The 14,200-nt window shown below is 31.3% G+C and overlaps 1 long non-coding RNA gene across 4 annotated transcripts in view; it reads right to left on the bottom strand.

The window, feature by feature from the left end:
• Positions 1–14,200, bottom strand: part of LOC148782827 (uncharacterized) — a 60,579-nt gene that overhangs the window by 5,786 nt on the left and 40,593 nt on the right. For 2 of the 4 annotated variants that reach the window (XR_016051025.1, XR_016051026.1), the window contains one exon: positions 351–524. The exons of the other annotated variants lie outside the window; for them this stretch is intronic. This is a non-coding gene — a long non-coding RNA (uncharacterized LOC148782827). Of the gene's footprint in view, positions 1–350; positions 525–14,200 lie in introns of those variants that run through there. 4 annotated transcript variants of the gene reach the window in all.

Here is a 14,200-nt window from a genome sequence, read left to right as displayed (position 1 = left end):
CATTACCTCGAATATTTTCTCCAATTGTGTAATTCATCCCTCGGCTTCCAGTGGGTTTACAGCAACCTTAAAAGAAGGTAGGTTCAATTTCTTAAATTGTTTGATATTACTCCCACCATTTCCCGTAACAGACTGCCTGGGTGGATTGTTGTTTTCCATCTGATGTTGCATTAGAGCAACCATATTTTCCAAGGCTTTGTGAATTCCTTCCATATTAGCTTCAGCTATTCTGGATCTTGACTTCGTCCCGGTCTGTACACACACTAAATGTGATTTTAAGTACATTCTTTTTAAATTTCCTAAGGAACCTTAAAACCTATTGCTCTGATACCATAAATGTCAAGTCCCAAAAAATTAAAATATTAATATTCCTGAGATGTGACAGTCAAAACATATATACATCTCTTGATAGGACAAATTTACAGTGGCAAATTCTTACAAAGTAACAAAAGAAAGTTTAAGCACAACTACAATATCTTCCAGAATTGATCCTGACGAGCACTCAAAATGAAACCGCAGTTATCCTGAAAAAATTTTTACTATAATTTGATGAGTTTGGCTATTCAGTAAGTGATCATCATAATCCTAAAAATAATCATGGTTGAAAGATTTCAATATTTTCAAAAAAGAGATCTATTAACAGAAATGCATCAACAGTTTCACTTTCAAATATGCATAATTAAGTATAATTCGAATAATAGAAATGCGTATAACATGTTAACGTCAGTGCATAATTCAAAAGATTTCACAAAATACTCTACCTGAGTCCCAAGTAGGTCACCTATATACCCCATCAGTGTCCTGATGGGTCCACTTAATCCCTATCGGCATCCAAGATAGGTCCACTTAATCTCTGCAGGTCCACTTATACCTTACCGGCGTACCAGATGAGTCGACTTAATCCCTACCAGCGTAGCGGATAGGTCCACGTATACCTCCACGGCGAACCAGATGAGTCCACTTGCATACTTAAAGTATTTCTAAATCTCTTTAAACATTCGAAAGCAGTAATATCATGTACTCAACATATCACTGAAACCATTAATATCATGTACTCAACATATCATGTACTCAACATATCACTGAAATTATTAATATGAATTTCACTGAAACCATTAATAACAGTCACTTTCAATAACATTTCAAAAATAACCAGTCAAACTAAAATTTAGAAAGGTAACAGTTCGTAAAGACATTTTAGCATAATTGCCAATTTAATATGTATAGAAAAATTCTTATAGAAATTCAAGAATACGGAATTATCACAATTTATGGGATGTTAATTCACAAATAAACAGTTCACAGACAATGCTATAATCAATTGCAAAATATCAGTTTTCAAATAATAAGATCGTCATTTGTACATGAAATTTACAATGTTTAAATATTAAAAAACAGTAGAAAGAAATCTCACAATTTTACTAAAAGCAGGAATATCACATTTATTTTTAATAATTTTACAGTATCTAAAATTTTCTAACAATAGACAAGAAAAATAAATAAATTTATTTTTCTAAGAATTTACAGCATTTAAGATTTCTAACATAGATAAAATATCACAATTTTATTAAAAGGATTATTTTTCAAAATAATGAGGTCGCTTGCGCATAAAATTTATCGCGCCTAAAATTCATGATAATAAGCAGAAGTAATTATTTCATTTCATTTTTAAAAAGAACAGATTATTTTTCAAGATAAGGAAGTCAATTACCTAAAATATTTGAGAAGGAGCTTCCGATAAAAATTCAGCTAGAGGGAGGAGCTCACTGTGTTTCGACTAGAGAAAGAAAGATCTGAAGAATTTTCTAGGGTGGGAGTCCTCGCCTCTGCTATTTAAATCTTAATATACCTTATTATATTATTTTATTAAGTTGCACCTCATACATGAGGTGTAACAATTATATTACACATCAAATGTTTAAAGCCCACGTCCACTAAAAGATCGTTGTAAAGGAAAGGAAAAGTTAACAAAAGTGGTGATGGTCCCTATGGACCATAATACTTATATCGACCATCACTTATTAAAAGTTTTTTTTCTTCTTTTCTCTTTTTTTTTTTTTTTTTTTTTTTTTTTGTATTTATGAAAGTTTAGGATTGTTACAGCAGTTATGCCAAATCATGTAATCAAAAAAGAGAAAGAAAGGCTGGCAAACGACCATGCCAAAATTAGAAAAAAAACCCAAGAATAGTTTTTAACTTACCCCTAACCAAACGTTTTTTCTCCTTTGTTACCCTAAATTTAATTTCTAGCAAATACCCCCAAGTCATAAAAGTCATATTTTTTGACAAAAATGTCTATAGTGCCAGACTGCCCCCATTTTGTAGTCATAAAAGTCATATTTTTTGACAAAAATGTCTATAGTGCCAGACTGCCCCCATTTTGTATCGGACTGTATGCCTAAAGTGCCGGACCGCCCCTATTTTGTGTTGGATACATGCTTTCCAAAAGCCCAAAGTGCCAGACCGCACCCATTTTATGTCGGACCGCATGCCCAAAGTGCTAGACTGCCCCTATTTTGTATCGGACCGCATACTCAAAGTGCCGAACTGCCCCTATTTTGTACCAAACCTTATGCTTTCCAAAAGCAAAGTGCCGGACCGCCCCCATTTTGTACTGAATCTCATGTTTTTCAAAGGGTATTTTGGTCTTCATTTTACTTTTTTTATGATTTGGGGGATATTTGATCGGAAAGTTACCTAAGAAGTCTATTCTTGGAGGTTATTTGTAATTTTCCCTTATTTTATATGTCCAAGGGTATATGATCTCTTATCACCAAATTTTTACAAAAAAACTCAAATTTCAGACTTTTGATTTTTAAAAACACATTAAAAAATAGATCCTTACATTTAATATGCATAAAATACTGTTAATAAATAATTTTTAATTGATCAAATATACAAAGTGTTCTTATGAGGTGCACTTTAAAAAAATACACTTTTACATCATCTGTGTGGGGGAGGTAATAAAAGTAATTTTCATTATTCCCAAATAGCAAATAACTTTATTGGAAAAAAACAATATTTTCCTTATCTTTAATAATAATGTACAAAGTTAATAGTATTTTCTAAAGTTCTAAAAAATGGATCGGCGTCCCAGATCGTCCTTCCCAAAAACCATGTCGAATCGATGGATTATCGTCTCAAATCAAATAATCGTACGAATCAACAAATTTCAAAAAAATCACTATAAATCCCTAAAAATAATATTATTTTAGTTTCTAAAAGAAATTAGGAGTGGTTAATTGTGCACTTTCATGACTTTTTAAAAATAGTTGAATACCCATATTATAATTATTAATTATAATATAATATTGTATTAAAATAATTTAAAAATATTATAAAACACTTCTACATTATAAGATTAAAAAAATAATTTCTCATATAAAGTGAAATTAGTATCACATCAAAATATCAAATATTTATTAATTCACTTTACTCATCCAAAATTATCTTAATGAATTTTTTAAAACCTTGATCTAAATGGATAAAGACATGTGTCAATAATAACCCAATTCAACACTAAAATTATTTCTCATACCATCTGAGTAAATTCAATTTTTTAAAAATATAGAAGGAATGCATTGTTGTGACATTCTAAATCTAAAAGTTATTTGATAAGAATTAAGAAGCTTCATCATAGTTTTAAAAAATAAATGGGAACAAATTATTAAAAGGATACAGTAATTGGATTTTGTAAGAAGTTTCAATTAAAACAATTTTATAAGAAGTTTGACTTTGATCTCATATAAAAATCAAAACTTCTTATAAATCAAACCACTCTTAAGAATTTCTACTTAAAGAAAATTTATTTCCCTATCTATCTCATGTCCATCTCTATCCCCCTCTCTCTCTCTCATTTTATTAAGCGTGTGTGGGATTAATCCCAAATCGAGGCAACGGTAGAGAGTATAATTAATTTTATATTATTAATTATAATACAATATTACATCAAATTAATTTAAAAATATTAGAAAACACTTTTATATTATAAGATTAAAAAAATGTTTTTCTATATAAAGTGAAATTAGTATCACATCAAAATATTAAACATTTATTCATTCACTTAACTCATCCAAAATTATCTCAATGTATTTTTTAAAATATTTTAAAATATATAAAAAATGCATTGTTGTGGCATTATGAATGTAAAAGTTATTTGATAAGAACTAAGAAGCTTCATCATAGTATTAAAAAATAATGGGAACAAAATTATTAAAAAGATACTTGGATTTTGTAAGTTTCACTTTAAATAGTTTTAAAAGAAGTTTGAGTTTAATCTCATGTAAAAATCAAAACTTCTTATAAATCAAACCTCTCTCCCATGTTTATTTTTAGAAATTGCTAGCTAAATAAATTTATTTTCCAATCACTCTCACGTGTCCCTCTCACGAGTTTTGGCAAGAGTGCATGGGATTAATCCCAAAACGAAGCAATAAATTTATTTTCCAATCACTTTCAGGTGTCCCTCTCACTCATTTTGGCAAGAGTGCATGGGATTAATCCCAAAACTGAAAGAAATACATCTGTGATCCTTTGCCGATGAAATACAATTTTTTTTTTTTGTGTTAATAATAGCCTCTTATAATTTTGGCAACAAGATCACTCACAGATGGTCTTATTACAAACAATAGAAATTTCAAAATAAATAACAAATCAATAAAATAAATCTCAACTACTTGATGTCATTCATACAATCTATTACTGTGCTTGAGAATATAAAACAAATAAAAGAAAAGATGTCGGAGATTACTTCAACCGGGCTTTTTACACCCCCACATTGAGTCACTACATCCAATGGTGCGGGATATGTGGTTTAGCTTCAATCATGAACCGGGATAGCTGATTTCGGCCAAACTAGGTAACTACCCCTTAAAATCTTTACTAGACTTTAAACTCCAAAATTAACTTAGGCCCCCTCTAATTTTTCCAACCCTTAGGTCTAGAGAGGAGAGAGAAAACTAAAGATAGAAATATGAAAGAGAAAGAGTGAGGTGCGCCCCTCTAGGAGAGAGAGAGGTTATGGGGGAGAGAGAGAAATTATGAGAGAGAGAGAGAGGTTGTGTAGAGATTGGGGGAGAGCACCCCTATTTATAGTGAATATTTAAATTTAGAGTTTCTTAGGATTTTTTCATAGTTTGCCTCTTTCATGAGATTGAATCTAGATCGTTAATCAAAGTGACTTATGGGGTGAAAGATCTAAGCCATCTATTCCATAGATGGGCCATCAATACTACCAAATATAAATCAAACTTACCTTAACTTAAAGTCTTGAAGACAAAGTAATTAAAGAGAATCCAAAAGGTAGGGTGTGCCAGCCCTTTGTGGCAGATGTGGGCCCCCACCCACATGCCACATGGTGGGGCCCATGTGCAATATAGGCCCCCATGGAATTTTATATAAATTATTTTAAAAAAAATTAAATAAAACAAATTAATATATATTTAATTTTTTAACACTTTGTAAAATCAATAACTGTATTTTTATAAGTCCAAAAATCGTAATTAAAATATTGAGAGATTCGTAAAAATTCAAATAATAAAACTAAAATCATTTCAATAATAAAATGAACACAATTAAATTAATATGATGGAAAAATGATCCATATGATTTTAGGAATTCAAACTGTAATAATGGGGTACTCCACCTTCAACTATGGACTACAGACCACACTAGCTTTATCGAACCCAGTGTTTCCCATGACCCACAGTCCAAGCAGCGACTCATTAGCGGGTCACTAAAATTAGGTCGATGAATCAAGGAGTCGCAATCGCAGTCTATAGATTATAGAACCTCCCTTAGAGAAGAGTCAAGGTCACCACGACCTGATGCGACTACAACTCTATGACGCATAGGAGTATCTCTCGCATATGCATACACTTTTACCCAAAGGTGGATATCTGGCTTTCTCGAACGACCAATCAATATGCATGCCGTGTGATGGAACATGGATGAGGTTTTGACCCCCGTCTCAGTAGGCCTACCATCACACATAAGGGTCACAAAGTCCCTCGGCTCTCTCATCTAGGTATAAGCTCCGACCTCATCAAGGGCTAACTCAAAACCCTCATCGGTTAATTCTTTATGCCCAGGTACCTTGGGTTTTCCAACCGACTAACCTAGATCGATAAGCACAGTCTGGTATAAGCAAACATCATTCCCATAGTATGGTCCTCGAGGGCTCCCACTGAGTTTATGTTTCACTATAATAAAAGTATTTCAATACACACTCATAAAGCTTTTAAAGGCCACATAAACCCAACATCTCCCACTTGGTCTTTGAAGGTCTTACATTATCTCTTCCTCACTTTCTCTCATCCCCATCTCTCTCACATGGCTTACAAAAATATTAGGGACAACTCCCTTAATCAGAGGGTCTGCAATCATCAAATCTGTAGATATGTAGCTAATCTCGATCTCTTTCAATCTCACCTCATTTCTCAGGTGATAATAATAAGGCTTAATATGCTTGGAGTTCTTGTGAAACCGAGGCTCCTTAAAGATACAAATAGACGCAGTGTTACTGCAGAAAATTCATATTGCCTCACAACATACAGGATGAAAATTAAGTTGATTAAGAAACTCTTACTCCACACAGCCTCCTTGGCTACTAGACAGCATGCCACATACTCGAATTCCAAGGTGGACAAGCCACAATATATTATTTCTTTGACTTCCAAGAAACTGCACCCCCTTCAAGCATAAACACATACCCAGATGTAGACTTCACATCATATGGATCCGCGAGATAGCTTGCATCTGAATATCTTTCTATTGCTATTTCAGTTCCCCCTTTATATTTGAGTGCATAGTTTCTGATCCCCTTTAAATATTTGAGAATTCTTTTTATAGCTTTCCAATGCTCTTCTCCTAGATTACTTTGAAAACGGCTCACCAGACTCATAACAAAATACAAGTCAGGCCTTGTTCCCGTCATGACATACGTAAAGGACTCAACTATACTCCTGTATGGCACTCTCTCCATGGCTCTTATATCCATATCTTCAGTAGGACACATTTTATCACTAAGCTTCGTATTTTTGTCAATTGGGGTAGACATGGGCTTACACATACTCATATCAAACTTTTCCAGAATCCTCTTATAATAGGTTGCTTGGGAAAGTTGGATAGTCTTCTCTTTCATGTTTCTTATTATCTTGATGCCTAATACATATGAAGCTTCTCCAAGATCCTTCATATCGAAGTGTTGTGCAAGGAAATTTTTCATCTCGACTATTAGGGCAATTGAGCTACTAACAATTAACATATCATCCACATATAACAATATAAAGACTACATCACTCATATTAACTTTTTGATATTTGCAATAATCCTCATTATTTATGGAGAACCCTACAAAATCAAGGGTCTCTTGAAATTTTATATACCACTATCGGGATGCTTATTTCAAGCCATAAAGGGATTTATTAAGTTTGCATACTAAGTTCTGTTTCCCTTTCTCCTCAAATCCCTCAAGTTGGTTCATGTAAATTTTTTCTTCTAAATCTTCATTTAGAAAGGCTGTTTTGACATCCATTTGGTGAACCTCAAAGTCAAAATGGGCTGCTATTGCTATAAAGAGTCGGATGGATGAAAATTTTGCAACAGGGGAAAAAGTTTCCTCATAATCTATCCCTTCTTTTTGAGTGAAACCCTTTGCAACCAATCTAGCTTTGTATTTTTCTATTTCCCTTTAGAGTTCAACTTTTTCTTGAAAATCCACCAACAACCAATAGCCTTACGCTTTTGAAATAGATTTACTAATTCCCATACATGGTTTTGGTTAATGGAACAGTATTCCTTTTTAAGACAAGTCAAGGCTTCATGGTGTGTTTTAGGTTCTGAATCTAGATCTTCTCCAACCTTATCAAAATGTTCTCCAAGGTAGAAAAAATTTTCTAGGTAAGGAGGTGGTCTACTAACTCGGTTACTTCGTCTTGGTTCAAGTAAAGGTTCACTTTCTTTAGGGAATTCAGGAACAGGTTGGGTTGGTTTAGAAGTTTCAGATTCAAGGTCTTGAACTACAACCTTTTTTTTTTGGCTCCTCATAAAAGTTGGCTTATTTTCTACTCACCCTTGCTTCAAGGAACTTTTCCTCGAAGAAGTGAGCATCGTGCTTTTTTTGTACATAAAATATTTTTATACATAAAATATTTTTTTATACAAGTATTTTTGGTCATTATGAGGGTTATGACATCATCCATATGTGGCGTGACATCACCTACATAAAGCACACTAGTACTATTTAATGCTCCATGTAGGAGATGTATCGCCATATGTAGATGACATCATGCCCCTAATGACAAAAAAATATCCTTACTAAACAAAACAAAGGTATATAAGTGTCCAAATTTGTCGAGTACAATGATAAATTACTTCATAGTGTAAGTACCCTAACATAACCATATATATATATATATATATATATATATATATATATAGGAAAATGCTTCTGTGAGCCAATGAGCTCATAAGACTACATGAGCCCAATGGCCCAGATTGAATATGGGTCGATCTAACGATCACGGATGGTCGATAATGTTTAAATTTTAATGTTTTTTGTACAAATCCAAATCACTTGAAATTTTAAACATGCATTAATAAAAAATAAGTGAATACTCGAAAAATATTAAAAAAAATATTTTACTTGAAACAAATGATCAAAATACCTTGATAAAGTTTTAGGGGTATTTTGGTCATTTTTAATTATGCGAATTATTTTTTTTTATATTTTTATTAAGTGTAGATTGATGAGAAGAATATTTACCTAAAATTTTAAGTAATTTAGATTTATAAAAAAAAAGTTAAAATTCAAATATTCTTGCCCGTCAGATAGGCTCAAATTCAATCTGGGTCATTGGGCTTATACTATTATGTGAGCTAGTGGGCTCACCCTAGCATCTTCCATATATATATATATATATATATATATATATATATATATATATATATATATATATATATATATATATATATATATATATATATATATATATATATATATATATATATAAGGGAATGTTGGCATATATGCACTAGCTCACAGCTACATATGAGTCTAACGGCCCAGATTCAATCTGACGTTCACAACCCCATTTCGTATTTAATTTAAATTTTTTTTACAAATCCAAATCACATAAAATTTTAGGAGTCTATTCTTCTCATCAAGGCGCACATAAGAAAAATATTAAAAAAATAATTCGTAAAATATAAATTGATCAAAATACCCTTGAAATGTTTCAAGGGTATTTTGGTTAATTTATTTTTTGTGAATTTTTTTTTGATATTTTTATTATATTCTCATATTTTTAAAGAACATATGTCCAAAATTCCAAATGATTTAGATTTATAGAAGAAAAATTAAAATTAAAATACGAAATACAATCGTGATCATTGGATCGGCCTAGATTCAAGTTGGGCTCATATGCAGATGTGCGCTAGTGGGCCTGCAAAAATAATAATAATAATATATATATATATATATATATATATATATATATATATATATATATATATATATATATATATATATATATATATATATATATATATATATATATATATATATATATATAAGCAATGATCTAATGTAATGGTTGTATCATAGTATAATGCAATGACACTTCTAGAAAACCATATTTGTGGTATTTGTATGAACCCAAATTTTGCATATCTCTTCATCTCAATAATCAATCAATTTGAACCCTAGATATTGTCAAAATGAGTCCCCTCCAAAAACAAATCTAGACCATTCATTTTGTGAATTTCAAGATATTAGCCTTTTATAAACTCAAAATCATATTTTTTTTTTAACATTATTCATCTAATGATAATAAATCCATCCCAAAAAATTGGAAATGAAAAAATCCTTTTAAGGCCTAGATCTAAGCATCTCACCAAAATGAACGGTCTATGTTAATTGAGCTAAAAAAATGTTTTCTAGGTTATGTTTTTAAATGTTTCTTTCCTTGTGATTGTTCATTAAAATAAAAAGAGTGTGTATTTCAAAATTTGGATCAAACAAATGGCTATAAGATGGTTTTTCAAGGTTGTTGCATCATATTACTATACAACGGCTGCATGAAATCATTGCCATATATATATATATATATATATATATGAAAAAGCTCTTGTTAACCCATAGGCTCATGGAACAGTGTAAGCGCTACGGTCCAGGTTGAATCTGAACTGATCCAACGATCAAAATTGTATTTCGTAATTGAATTTTAATTATTTTTCTACAAATCCGAATTACTTAAAATTTGGCACTGATGTTCCTTAAGAATAGTCGAATCTAATAAAAATATCAAAAAAATAATTTACATAAATTAAATTAACCAAAATACCCCTGAAAGGTTTTGGGGGTATTTTGATCAATTTATTTTATGTGAATTATTAGGTGCGCCTTGATGAGGAGAATTTATGCTCCAAATTTCATGCTATTTGGATTTATATAAAAAAATATCAAAATTATATTACCGATATACAGTCCTGACCGTCAGATCGGCCCATTAACAAATCTCTGAGGGTCGATGGATTTCACCCCTAGCTCAAAAAGTCTTGTTAGTGAGTTTAAACCAAAATGTTGCCAAATAATACAAATAACAAAGATGGTTAAAACAAAATCTTAAAATAACTAGCCATGAATATCCTAGTGCCACACAATGCAAAAAACCACAACAAATAAAAGGGTACATTGACCATGAATATCTTTTTGGCTTAAAATTTTAAAAAGGAATCTCAACTAAAAAATTAAACAAATTATGGATAATTTCAAATCAAACAAAGAAAATTAGTGGTAAAATTGATTGGCTAATAGGAATCTACAAATCCCACTTCTGATGCAAAGAGAAAGGTGGGGAATTGAATTTACCATTCTCGTGAACCTTAAACAAGTAAAATCAGTAAGAAGACAGAGAAAACATGGTTGTAAATCAAGCCAAGAGAAGAATTATCTTCTTTCATAAAATAAAATTTATGACAATAATATATGCTCTTAAACTATGATATCCAACCTTTTATAAACCTATGAACCCTAATTTACCTTGTGATTAAAGTAAATATTTAATACTGTAAAATACCCCTAAAACAATACCAAAATTTCAAAAAAATACAGTGTAAATAGTAAATAAGAACCCCTAGAAATCCTAAAAAAAACATTAAAAATAAACCTTAAATCTAATACTATAATATACATCTTTGAAATTGAATAAAAATACAAAATAAGACTTTGGCCCTCCATCATTCTCCCCTTGTCGGAGAAAACTCGTCCTCGAGTTTTGAAAAGTATTAAGATAAACTCAACATCAAAACTACCTTCTTTGACCTTCTTTTTGTTTGTCAGCTCAAATATATTAGCTCAAGATAAAAAAAATTGCTCAAGAAATGAGTCCTGATAGGGATAATGAGGAATCCATGCAAATTTATCGAATTCTGTTATTCGTTAACTACCATTGGAAACCATGAAGATACTCCAAACTCAATTTTCAAGCCTTTAGAGGTTTTCTTAACATCTATTTGATCACTTTTTAAAATCAATACCACAATTTGCTAATTCTGATTTGACCACACTTCCACTACGCTACTCTGATTCCAATGCCCTAAATCTCCTAGATGTTCTAGATCTTCATCTTTTTTTTTCTTATCAAAGATCAGTTCACCTACAAAATCTTGATCACCATAAGAGATTAGATCTCTTCTAAAATCTTGTTCATCATCTAAGTATGTATCGAAAATTGGCCGATCCCAATCTACGACCTGCACCAAGATCAACCTCATTTTCCTTCAAATCATGTAAGATCAACTAAATCCTATGATTTATTCTGCTGATTATGAGGCTCCCAACATGGAGTGCATGCATAGAACGGGTGGTTGAAGGTTGTTTCATGATTTTGTTCCAACTTTGAGTCGGATTTTGATCTGTATCAGTCTCCATAAAAACCATCACAATTTGGATCTATCCTTGTAGATTCCTCTTCGTGTATGACACACTTTTGCTGCCACGACTTGCGCAGCAACAACTCTGTAATCTTCTCCGTCAAGTTGTTGATTTCCTTGCGTAATCGGATTAGATTGACATCCCTACGGCTAAGACCTCCACGACAAGCCATCCCAATTTCCAGCCATCCTCGAATCATACTCTGATACCACTTGATGCAAGGAGAATAAGTAGGGAATTGAATCCACCATTCTCCTGAACCTTAAACGAGTAAAATCAATAAAAAGAGAGAAAGTACATGGCTGTAAATCAAGCCAGGAGAAGAACTTTCTTTCATTATAATAACATTTGCTCTAAACTCTGATATTCAACCTTTTATAAGCCTATGATACCTTAATTTGACTTGATATTCAAATAAATATTTAATACTCTAAAATACCCCTAAAATAATACCAAAATTCCAAAAATACCCCTGTGAACAGTAACGCGTGAATCGTAACGTGTGAACAGTAACGTGTGAATAGTAAATAAAAACATAAAAACCCTAGAAATCCTAAAAACCCTAGAAATAAACTCTAAATCTCAAACTACAATATACAACATTGAAATTGAATAAAAATACAAAATAACCAGATTTTTGCCCTGCATCAATCCCGACCCCCAAAGTCTAATCAATAAACCAAAACATAAGTTATGCTAAAGAATGCAAGTAACCATGAATATCTTTAGGCCCAAAAATAGAAAAGAATATCCAATAAAAAGTCAGACAAAGTTATGAACATTGTTTCAAAAAGCGGCTTGTCAAGCACCTGGGCGACCACCTAAGCAGATATCCTTGGGCGGCCACCTGAATTCAAAAAATGCTAAATTCAAAAAACGATCTACGGATTTCACCCATGACCCCAAAGTGTAGTTATTAAGTTAACATATATCTCAGGCTAAACAATACAAAGAACCGGGACGAGTAAAAGGACACTTGGAATAACTCAGTCACGAACTATCATTTAGTATTATAAACAAAAAAAGTACCAATAAGTAAAACAAAATTATGCATCGTTTTGAATCAAACCAAAAGAGGAAATAAAATCAGCTACAAAATTGGGATATATGAATTTCACCTCTGACTCCAAAATCTAGTTGTTGAATTAAGACCTAGTTGTTGAAGATAATACAAAAAATTTAAACAGAAACAATCACACATAAAAATTCTATTGATGAATACTTTTTTACTTAAAAAATTGAAAAAAAAAATGCACTAATTCATAAAATCAACAAGATTATGATAAATTTAAAATGAGCCTGAAGGAATATCGACAAGTTTCTGGGGGTCAACGGATTTCACCACTGTCCCCAAAGTCTTGTCACTGAATTGAAATCAAAATATTGCCAAGTAATGCAAAGAACCAAGACGGATAAAAGAAACTCTTAAAACACTTAGCCACGAATATCCTAATATCAGACATTGCAACGAACCATGACAAATTAAATGGTATGTTAAAAATCTCGACTATGAATATCTTTTTGGCATAAAAAATTAAAAAGGAACGTAAAAAAAAAGAGGCTAAAAGAACTATAGATAATTTCAAATCAAACAAAAAAAACAATTGAAAAATTGACCAGTGAATGGGGATCTACAAATTTCACTCTTGCCCCCAAAGTCTAGTCGATAAAGTGAGACACAAGTTATGCTAGAGAATTCATGTAACCATGAAAGATGAAAGGATAGACTAAGAATCTAAGTCATGAATATTCTTAGGTTTAAAAATAAAAAAAATATTCAGTAAAAAGTCAGACAAAATTATTAATAATTTCAATTAAAACACAAAAGATCGAAAGGTAAATGGACATTTAAGTAAGGATCCTCAGATTTTACCCCTTACCCCAAATTTGTTTTATTAAATTGAAACATAAGAAACTCAAAAGAAAATAAAATGGTATAGTAAAAAACTAAACGATGAATATCTTTTGACTTGCAACAATAAAATAAAATAAAAATCCTATAATATTTATATAGTATTGAAATTTTAAAATCAAACAATAAAAATAGAAAAGAAAAAAGTCAAATTCAAGAAGGATATACAGATTTCACACCCCAGAGTCTAGTTATTGAGTTAAGATATATCATAGGCTAAACTATACAAAGAATCGGAAGAAGTAAAAGAACACTAGGAATAACTCAATTACGAACTATTGTTTAGGATTATAAAACCAAAAGAGTACCAATAAGGCAAATAAAATTATGCATTATTTTGAATCAAACCAAAA

This window comes from Amborella trichopoda, chromosome 3 (assembly GCF_054954075.1).
Source record: "Amborella trichopoda isolate Santa Cruz 75 chromosome 3, AtrichopodaSantaCruz75HAP2 v2.0, whole genome shotgun sequence".
NCBI lineage: Eukaryota > Viridiplantae > Streptophyta > Magnoliopsida > Amborellales > Amborellaceae > Amborella > Amborella trichopoda.
The sequence above is the reverse complement of the archived record's forward strand: the minus strand, read 5'-3'. Positions and strand labels throughout refer to the sequence as shown.